The sequence below is a fragment of the Melitaea cinxia genome, chromosome 20 (genome assembly GCF_905220565.1).
Source record: "Melitaea cinxia chromosome 20, ilMelCinx1.1, whole genome shotgun sequence".
Taxonomy (NCBI): Eukaryota; Metazoa; Arthropoda; class Insecta; order Lepidoptera; family Nymphalidae; genus Melitaea; species Melitaea cinxia.
The window spans coordinates 12,514,503-12,525,706 of NC_059413.1; positions in this window are offsets into that span (position 1 = coordinate 12,514,503).

Consider the following 11,204-nt stretch of genomic DNA (forward strand, 5'->3'; position numbering starts at 1 on the left):
TTTTTAACCAAGAAGTTTTGTAAATATACAGAAGATATACTTAAATAACAATAATGAAAATGAAAGTATAAGTCTATGAGACTGAATGAATTGAACGATTACTTTTTTAATCTTAACAATAAACTTTTTAAATCTATATATAACCTATACTCAAATTCAGTAATAAAGATTTTATTGCATTCTAGTTTTGTGCTATCTATACTATTATTATAAAGCTGAAAAGTTTTGTTATTTATTTATTTCTTTGCTTAATTCTAGGACTAATCTTAAAATTGTATTTTGAGGTAAATAACCCATTTACCAAGGTAGGCTATAAGTTATTTTTTCTTCAAATAAATATATGTAAAACCGCGGAGCATACAGTATATTGATAAATTTAATCGTTTAAATATCGAAATTAATTGCAGTTAAAAGAGCACGTCACGTCTATTTTCACAATACAATGTATAAAAAAAACTGTCGTGCAGTTAAATCGATTGCGACCCGAGCGAAGAAACGGTCATAACCTAGTTTTGAAAATAATACGTTTCTTAAGAGCGTTGCCAACTTCGTATTTTTATTTTCGTTTTAAATTTGAACAGGTTTTTAGTAATATCGGATTGCTTTTTGGATTTTTAACCAAGGTCCTTTTTTATTATTATAGTTTCGTTGTGAAATGAATGGTATTTCATATAAATAAATAAATAATAAATAAATATCTTATAACATACACACACGGTCGTCTGTTGTTATGGTAAGCAATGCTTGTGTTACAGGTAACAGCCGACTGTTATAACAATTTTTTTTTGAGAAACATACCTAGAAATAACACATATATAAATACAAATATTACACCCAGACTCAGGCAGGACTCATATATAAATAAAAGTAACTGTATTATAATTCAAATTTTTTCTTTAGAATTAACAGCGATTATTTAATCGTAGCTTCATAATTATAAACAAGTTGTCAAAGACTATACTTATCTAGTATAAACTGCTATTAATTTGTAAAATAATGATTCTAATAAGCGCCTTCGAAGCTTACTTGAATACAAAAAACTAGTGTGCTTTAGACCAGAAGCAACACTGAAGTAAAACTACAACCTGGCCTGCACGGTGTCAAGATATACGAAACGTGGCTATGAGAGAAAGAGAGAAAGAAAATGTGTGCTCGCACCTCTCTCTTGCTCCGTTCGTCTCGCCCGATCACACTTTTGGTAACGCTTTCGTCACGCATTCACTTGCTTACTCCCCAAGTCAAAAGTACGTATAGAAGTTTTATTTCAAAGGAATTGATTTGATTTGTTTTATTAACATATCTATCCCGAAAGTAAAACTGTTTAATACCTTAATATTCAATTGACAGTTTTTTTAGAGTTATTGAGTTTCTTGTTAATTTTTTGTCCTAAATTGTTGCCCTAAAAAGTAAGGCGTACTCCACTTTCATTATTTTTTTGGCAAGAAAGTATTTTTTGTACGAAACCCTACGGTGAACGTGGACCGTTATCTTCTCGAGAGCTTTTGTATTTATTTGCCATTTTACAGTTTTTAAATCTGTGCTCTTGAGACTTTTTTTTTAAAAGACGTTAGTAGTAGTATATATATATACGTATGCTTTTGTGTGGCATTAAATGCTGGTTTTTGATAGTCACTGTCACAATCTGAAAGTAATAATTTCAATTAAAATTTTTGGTTTACATAGTTGTACTAGGTCTGTTGTGTTTTTGTGAATATATGGATTTGTTTTAAAATTCTGTGTTAGAAACATTGTACTGACAGTGACAAACAGAAATAAAGAATTAATTAATTTAGTTCCGTCGTACCGAAGTTATACGCTTAGATGAATTTCGGTGATTAGTTTTATCTAATATGAATTTTCATTATTATTTTTTTATTTAATTATATATTTCCAGTTACACGTTTATCTAGTAACCCGAAACGGTACAATGTCTGTCCGTTTTTGTTTATTACAGCACCAAAAGGTCGGGTTGATCGACCTCGCCGTTAGAGTTCGGAGACTGAACAAAGGTTAATTTTTAAATTCTATGCTATTAATAGCTGCGCAACAGCTTTCCCTGCTTTGTATTTGTTATTCATCATTCTAGTGTAGTGGAGCAAATCATCTTAACACTAACAGATGAGTTAAGTTAGGTAGTAGATAGGTTAGGTGACGAATGCTAGCGCGACCCTATCTCGCCCCACCCAGGCGGACGACTGCTCACACGTGGTGGGTTTTTTAGTAGGAGTCTGACATAACCCTTTGAAACGGCGCTGCAGATTTTCCCCACGGAAAAAAAAGTTAGGAGGTATGTTCTCAATTTGACTTATTATTTGTTAATACCTTATAACTTTTTATTAGTTTGCACAAACATTGGTGTCTATTATTGTCCAATGGAGGCTGGATGAGGACTGCGGAACACCGACAGTTTGGCGCGAACTTGGGGAGGCCTTTGTCCAGCAGTGGACTGCGATAGGCTGATGTGATGATGATGGTGTGATTGGTGTCTAGTCTGGATGTATGTTCTTGTGGGTTTTGTGTACTGTAGTCTGGTTTTTTACAGATCGTAATGTTCATAAATATCGAGGTTTTAGATTTCAAGGTCAGTGCGGGACATTGATCTTTTAATCTTTAAGTAGATTTTTAAAAAGTTTTGTGTAAGAAATCCATCTTTTTTAGGAATTTAGTAGACTGTAAAACGTCACAATACTGTTCATAAGGATAAGACAGGAATTTGTTTTGACAGACAGGACATGAATGTGTAAAGGCAGGAATATGTTTGCAGTTGTGATAACTACTGTAAGTCGTTTAAGACTAAATAGTAATAGTAATACTTTAATCATAGACAATTTTATTTTTAAAATTAATATTTCTGACATAACTACTTATTGTAACAAATATGAGAAAAACTAAATACAATATATTTGTTTATATCTACTTGCAACGCCAATAGCGGTCATCAAGTGTAATTTATCACCTGCCCGCAAAACTGGTTCCCTGGTACCGTTAAGGTCGCCATAGGGCTGCTATCGGCCAAATAAGATTAGTCAGACAAACCTACAAACTTTTTTCTATATAACTAGGTCGATAAAGGTACGGCTCACCTAGTGGTAAGCGATTACCGTAGCTTATAGACGACTGCAAAAGCAGAAGCATCGCAAGCGCGTTGCCGACCCTATCCCCAATTCCCCCCAGGAGCTCTGGTCACCTTACTCATAAACAGCAATAGAACACTGCTTGAAAGCAGTATTATTTAGCTGTGATTCTTTAAGGTCAAGATAATACCTAGTCGGGGTGCTCCATATCTTAAACTTTCTGTTCTGCCCAGTCAGTCGAAACTAAAGGTTTTACATTTATACAACCTCAAGTTGTCCCACAGCTGGAATAAAACCTTTTCTCGTTATTTGGAGAAAGCTTGGAACTTAATCTGTGACGCTACTGGTACTGTACTTGCCGGCTTAAACTCCTAAATATTTCGGTGTAATTAAGGTATTATCGAAATAACAATGGATTTTTTTATGTAATTTTTTACTACATTTTAACGTAACTCACATCATTGGGTTTCCGGTTATATTTAGTAAGATGATACTTTCTTCTATACCCCTCCCCTTTTCGTTCATGGACGCCCTTTCAAATGAGTAATTCCGGGAAAGGTAGACAGATGGCAGCCCTAGTTCGCAGGAATGTAAATATATAATACGTTTTATTCTTGATATCGCTCGCCTCCTTTCTCCTTTCCATTACCGTTTTAAGGATAATATAAGGAGTAAGATCATTTTACTTATCTTTATTATAAAATTTTAAAATTAATTCGCACGATTTATTTTTGTGTTACCCACACATTAGGGAATCTTAAACAATTTTTAATATCATATCAAAAATCGACCGTTTCAGCGGGGATCGAACTTGCATCTCTAACTGACCTGCTTAGAACCGTATATAAAATCATGATATCAAAAATTTCGATCTAACGGGTATATGGTTCCATAGCTTAATTGGCTAAAGCACTGACACGGTCAGGTTCGATCCCCGCTGAGACGGTCGATTTTTGATATGATATTAAAAATTGTTTTTAAAATTAATTTATATAATTGTGTTTGTTCGCAAATAAAAAAATCGACCTGATTTTACATCCTGCTGTGCCCTACCTCAGTTAAAATAAAATTTTATCCTATTTTTGCGTTGAACTACATTTGTATGTAAACATTTTTTTTTTAAATTAAAAACCGCATTAAAACAGTACGGCTTCGATAAGAATAAAACGTTTGTACTTATCCTGTTTATGTAACTGCATTACACGCACGCTACACTCACACAGAGGAAATTATATGTATAAAAATGTGTATATTTTCACTCGTAAATATTATTTGATATAGTATTTATCGTTCTAATTTAATACAAGGAAAAAATATGACCTGTTTTGTATACAACTAGGTAAGCAAACAAGCGCTTGGCTACAATATTATTCAAAACACAAAATTTCATAACAAAGCTTCTTTAGAGTATTTATAAAATCAAGAAAAATAAATGTTAAGTTAACTAAGATTTAAAATATTTATTTAAGCTAAAATAATACAATCGCATCGTGTTTTTATTTTATTTTTTAACCGACTTCCAAAAAAGGAGGAGGTTCTCAATTCGACTGTATTTTTTTTTTTTTATGTATGATACATCAGAACTTTTGCCCGTGTGGACCGATTTCGACAAATTTTGTTTTAATCGAAAGGTGGTGTGTGCCAATTGGTCCCATTTAAATTTATTTGAGATCTAACAACTACTTTTCGAGTTATATCTAATAATGTGTTTTTACTTGACGCTTTTTTCGTCGACCTACGTTGTATTATACCGCATAACTTTCTACTGGATATACCGATTTTAATAATTCTTTTTTTGTTGGAAAGGGGATATCCCTAGTTTAGTACTGTGATAAGGAAACTAGGATCTGATGATGGGATCCCAGAGGAATCGAGGGAAACTCTCAAAAATCCGTAATAACTTTTTACTGGGTGTACCGATTTTGATAATTTTTAATTTAATCGAAAGCTGATGTTTATCATGTGGTCACATATAAATATCATCGAGATCTGATAAGAACTTTTTGAGTAATCTTTAATAACGCGTAGTTGCTTGACAATTTTTCGTCGATCTACGTTGTATTACTTGTCGATGTAATTGAAGTCGGTTTTTTTTTCGTTTGCGAGCAAACACAATTATTATATATAAACAACTACCCTCAATCTCCCCCAGAAGCTCTGGTTACGTCACTCACCACAGGAACACAACACTGCTTGAAAGCAATATTATTTAGCTGTGATCTTCTGTGAGGTCGAGGTACCGGACGTAGTGCTTCAGATCTTGAGCAGTTAAATGTTAGTTATTACATATTGATAAAGTTCAGTTATAAAATACGAAAGTTTGACCATAACCTGCAAACTGTAGCACTACTGTTTAGCAGATTGTCCGTTTATCGAAGTATTGAAATACTCCACATTAGAGTGCAATGGGAACACTGCTTGGTATAGGCCTCTTTTCCATTAAGGAGAAGGATCGGAGCTCAGTCCATCATGATGCTCCAGGCTCTCGGATTAGGAAAGTGACTCCCTGAAATTATTTAATACCAATATTTAGAATTATGTCTTCAAGATATATGCGGTTTCACGACCAATTGACAAAGATTTTGAAGGGTGCCAAACAATGCAATGATATTTCTACAGAATTATTCAATATATAGTTCTAAAAATACACATCAGCGAAACTATGATTATGTAAAACTCTCATACTTCACTCTATCCAGACGTCGTTAGAAACTGAGTATGAAACTGAGTAACTTTTAGAAGACGTGATTTATGAACTCAAGATCTCAACTAAACATTCATCAGTGTGAAAAGGGAAAAGTAGTTGAACAATTCACGTTGCTAATGTCCCATGCTTCAGTGACCTGATCGCCGAACATACAAGCATCATAATAAGGTTCTTGAAGAGAATTAGTCAGCGGACAATGGACAAAAACAAGAAGAAGAAGAGAAATTAAAATTAAAAATTACATTAAAAAAGGTTTCAAAAGCTCTTTTGAATCGTCATTTTACAGATTAAATCTATACTTCTGTTAATAAATTAACTAGCGACCTCTGTCCGTCTATATATTTTTTTTCACAATAATAAATCACCAACATATCATATACTTAAACCTTCTCCGAAACACGCTGCATCTTATGGTATAATTCCGATAACCGAACAAAAAAACCGGCTCTCCATTTATTAGTAAAGATTTTTATATAATGGAGACATATACATATGTCTACTACATACATAATACGTCTATCAGAGAAATTGAAAAGTATTTTAACAAATACAGGCTGACCTAGCGAACTTAGTAGCACTATCTAATTTTTTAATTTTCGTTCAGTAATTATGCGCATAAACGGGTTCGAACATTTTTGTATGGAGCCTGGCATATCTAGCCGCCGCCATCTTGATTTTTTTCAAAATTTCCGAGCACGATAAAAGTGGTATATTTAGATAGAGAAAAAACCAAGATGGCGCCGGCTCGATATGCCACAAAGGTTCGTACCCCTTTATATGTTTTGAATGTTCAAAATAAAAAAAGTATACGATAAACTAAGAAACGTTATTAACTCGTAACGAACATTATACACATTAACCTATATTCCTAATCAAAACATATATAAATTAGTGCGTCGTTACATCTAGCACTAAATTCCTACTTAGGTCCACTGACCGTAACGATAACGTACGGTTAGCAAATACATTGTTTGTCAACTTTCTTAATCAAAATTATCTGAGAATTTTTTTTTAATAAAAATTCAAAAATTAGAAAATTTTTGTCATTAAACAAAACAAACCTTTATTGTGTAATGATTTAGGAATGTAATATATACGATATATTGATGTCATTTAAAATGTGTTATTTTATGTGGAAACCATGACATTTAGCTGCTCCACGCGATTTTATTTGTATAATTTCTTATCTCGTGGAAATTCCGGAATAAAGACTAGCACTTTTATTAATCTAGATCTGCAACTATCTATGTAGCAAGTTTCATTGCAATTGGTTTAATAGTTTCGACATGAAAAAGTTATAATTATTCATTCCAATTTTCTCATTGATTATTAGTTATAACTGTAATTGTACTTAAAACAAATAAATAAACACTAAATATTACTTTGCGAGGAGCAATTACAAGAATCTAAAGGAGATATTATTAAGGCCTTGCATACCAGGTTTGATTTCAAGCGAGCGACAAACTCTCAGGCTATTTGTATTTGTTAATACAAATATTATGAAGAATATCGTATCGAGTTCTCAATTTTTAAATTCTATAATTGTGTTTCTTTACAAATAAAAAAAAAAACCGACTTCAATTTTCATCGATACATAATGCAAAGTAATAGGTAAGCGAAAAAATAATAATCAATTAAAAACGAATTATTAGGGATAAATGACAAAGTACTTCTCTGATATCGCTCAAATTATAATGAAACTTAATCATTAAAATCGATACACCAGTATAAAGTTACGAGGTAAAGGACAAAAAAAAAACGACTGCTTTAGACCACACAAGTGAAGTAAAACGTCTTTAGTTCCGCCTACAGTAATATACGAAACGTAACTCTCTTTCTATCTTCACTAACTTATATCATCAATCCGATTCAACTTCCGTTCGCCTCGCCCGATCATACTTTTCGTAACGCTCTTGTCACGCATTCACCAGCTTACTCCCCAAGTTAAGCATGCGCAAAGAAGTTACACTTGAAAAAATAATAGCCAAATTGAGAATCTCCTGTTTTCTGAAGTCACTTAAAAAGTGCGTGACGTTATAAATTGAGTGTTTTTTTTTTTTTCTATAACTTAAAAAAGACAAGGATAAGTTTGTATATATATCAGAATAATTTATTCTGTTTTCACTCAATTGTTTCAAAATATTGGTACCAATCTGTTTTCTAACATAGAGGTGTAAAAAAGTTTAAAAAAAACAATCAAATATGTATACTCTTTTTTTTTGCTAGCGACTCGGTTTGCGTAATGCGCAATAATCTTTTACCACGGTAACCGCACATTTTTCCGCAAATCGATTTAACTGCACACTTTTGTGCCTTTTTTTATTCGGATCCTTTCCGCCATTTTGTTTTGATTATGTACGTCAATGTACAAACGTCAATCCAAACCATTAAGATCTGACAAATTCAGACTAGGCTCTATGGATTATAGTCCTTTGGCTTGCCTTACTGGGGTTAAATTATAAAACATACATGAAGATCCGCTAAAGTCGGATGTTTACTTTTTATTACTTTGCTTGTATCGTTAAATTGACTTGTTGTTTATTAATCTTGATATATCTAAGATTTTATTTTTGTGTTACCCACATTAGGAATTCTAAACATTTTGAATATCATATCAAAAATTGACCGCTCCAGCGGGGTTCGAACCCGCGTCTCCGACGTACCGTGTCGGCGCTCTAGCCAATTAAGCTATGGAACGATGCACCCGCTCGAGCGAAATTTTCGATATGATACTTTTTAATTTCGGTTTAAGCGAACCGTGGCGCCGTCTATAGTGAGCTCTTTACAGAAACCCGTAACTATTCAAAGTTTCATATTACAATGAAAATCTTTGACAGGAGACGACACCGTGCTATTTTTAATATCTAAGATTTTATTTTTGTGTTACCCACATTAGGAATTCTAAACATTTTGAATATCATATCAAAAATTGACCTCTCCAGCGGGGTTCGAACCCGCGTCTCCGACGTACCGTGTCGGCGCTCTAGCCAATTAAGCTATGGAACGATGCACCCGCTCGAGCGAAATTTTCGATATGATACTTTTTAATTTCGGTTTAAGCGAACCGTGGCGCCGTCTATAGTGAGCTCTTTACAGAAACCCGTAACTATTCAAAGTTTCATATTACAATGAAAATCTTTGACAGGAGACGACACCGTGCTATTTTTAATATCTAAGATTTTATTTTTGTGTTACCCACATTAGGAATTCTAAACATTTTGAATATCATATCAAAAATTGACCGCTCCAGCGGGGTTCGAACCCGCGTCTCCGACGTACCGTGTCGGCGCTCTAGCCAATTAAGCTATGGAACGATGCACCCGCTCGAGCGAAATTTTCGATATGATACTTTTTAATTTCGGTTTAAGCGAACCGTGGCGCCGTCTATAGTGAGCTCTTTACAGAAACCCGTAACTATTCAAAGTTTCATATTACAATGAAAATCTTTGACAGGAGACGACACCGTGCTATTTTTAATATCTAAGATTTTATTTTTGTGTTACCCACATTAGGAATTCTAAACATTTTGAATATCATATCAAAAATTGACCGCTCCAGCGGGGTTCGAACCCGCGTCTCCGACGTACCGTGTCGGCGCTCTAGCCAATTATTACGGGTTTCTGTAAAGAGCTCACTATAGACGGCGCCACGGTTCGCTTAAACCGAAATTAAAAAGTATCATATCGAAAATTTCGCTCGAGCGGGTGCATCGTTCCATAGCTTAATTGGCTAGAGCGCCGACACGGTACGTCGGAGACGCGGGTTCGAACCCCGCTGGAGCGGTCAATTTTTGATATGATATTCAAAATGTTTAGAATTCCTAATGTGGGTAACACAAAAATAAAATCTTAGATATTAAAAATAGCACGGTGTCGTCTCCTGTCAAAGATTTTCATTGTAATATGAAACTTTGAATAGTTACGGGTTTCTGTAAAGAGCTCACTATAGACGGCGCCACGGTTCGCTTAAACCGAAATTAAAAAGTATCATATCGAAAATTTCGCTCGAGCGGGTGCATCGTTCCATAGCTTAATTGGCTAGAGCGCCGACACGGTACGTCGGAGACGCGGGTTCGAACCCCGCTGGAGCGGTCAATTTTTGATATGATATTCAAAATGTTTAGAATCTTGATATATTTTTGTTCTGCTGTCTGTACTCATTTGTCTGCTAGGTTGGGCGGGCGCCAAGCCGTCTGTCCTACATCGCTATTTATACATCTACTATGTCATCTGTATACCAACATTTTGTCATAGTCAAATTAGTGTTCTCTTTTCCAAACACTTTATCTTTTACGAACTGCCTCGGTGAACTTTGTATCGCCAAATATTTTTTAAATAAAAATTAGATACCAGTCTATTTTAGATGATGTCCGATGATGACTTATCTTGCGCATAAATTACTGAAAGGCAAGAAGGAGGTGAAATAAGGCCTTTAGGACTAGTTTTATTTCAACTGATAAACTACAACTTTTGAATTCACAAGTATAGAGAAAAATATTTGACCGGTAAAATGGAGCGTTTCAGCTTTTAACACCCAAATAAACGACGGCTCACACGTGGTAGTTTTTTTAGTCAGTAGGAATCTGACATAACCCTTTGGCGCCCCCGCGCTGGAGGGTATCCATGATGGATTTTCCTCACGTAAAAAAAGGGTATAGGGTTTTCCCCATTGAGGACAAGGATAAAACGCAGTTTGAGAAAAATATATTTTAAACTTATATCTGCTGGATACTGTTATTCGTTTGTTATTCGTCAAATAGCGTTATCCACAATAGGTGGAACGGGCGCTAAGTATAATTTTTTTTAATACGGTGTATCGACTAGACAATTATAATTGTAAAGTTTGTACTTTTTTTAAATTATAATGCCATGAAACAATGGACCTCACACTATGTGCCTTTGTTAGCTAGAATTAATCAATGTAAATAATTGCGATCTACAATTCATTGTATGTATGAAAATGGTCAAGAAATCTTTCGTTAAGGGCTCGTCCATTTAGCGCGTGATGTTTTAGTAATTTTTGATCCCCTACCTCCTTGGTGATATTTGATTAGGTTTAAGGTATTTTCTGATTAATATTTTTTAAATATAATGTGATTAAATTTTTTTTAGACAGACATCAAGTTTGTAGTCGATAAAAATCAAACCACAAATAATGTTTTCAAAATAATGTTTTTTTACAGTTTTAATGACAAACAATAATAATTTTCATTCGACAATCGACAGATCCTTTCTTTTTAAATCTAATTTTTTTAATATTCAAAATTGACAGTTCATAGATAACGAGCCGGTAACCTCCGTGGTCCCTGGCGAGCTTGCGGTGTTGCTCGTGTTGCCCGCGTTACATCACATGTTTGATGGTTATTTGTTTGGCTTGGAAATCGCACGTACAACGAAAAGTATTAATTTTTATATAATAATACT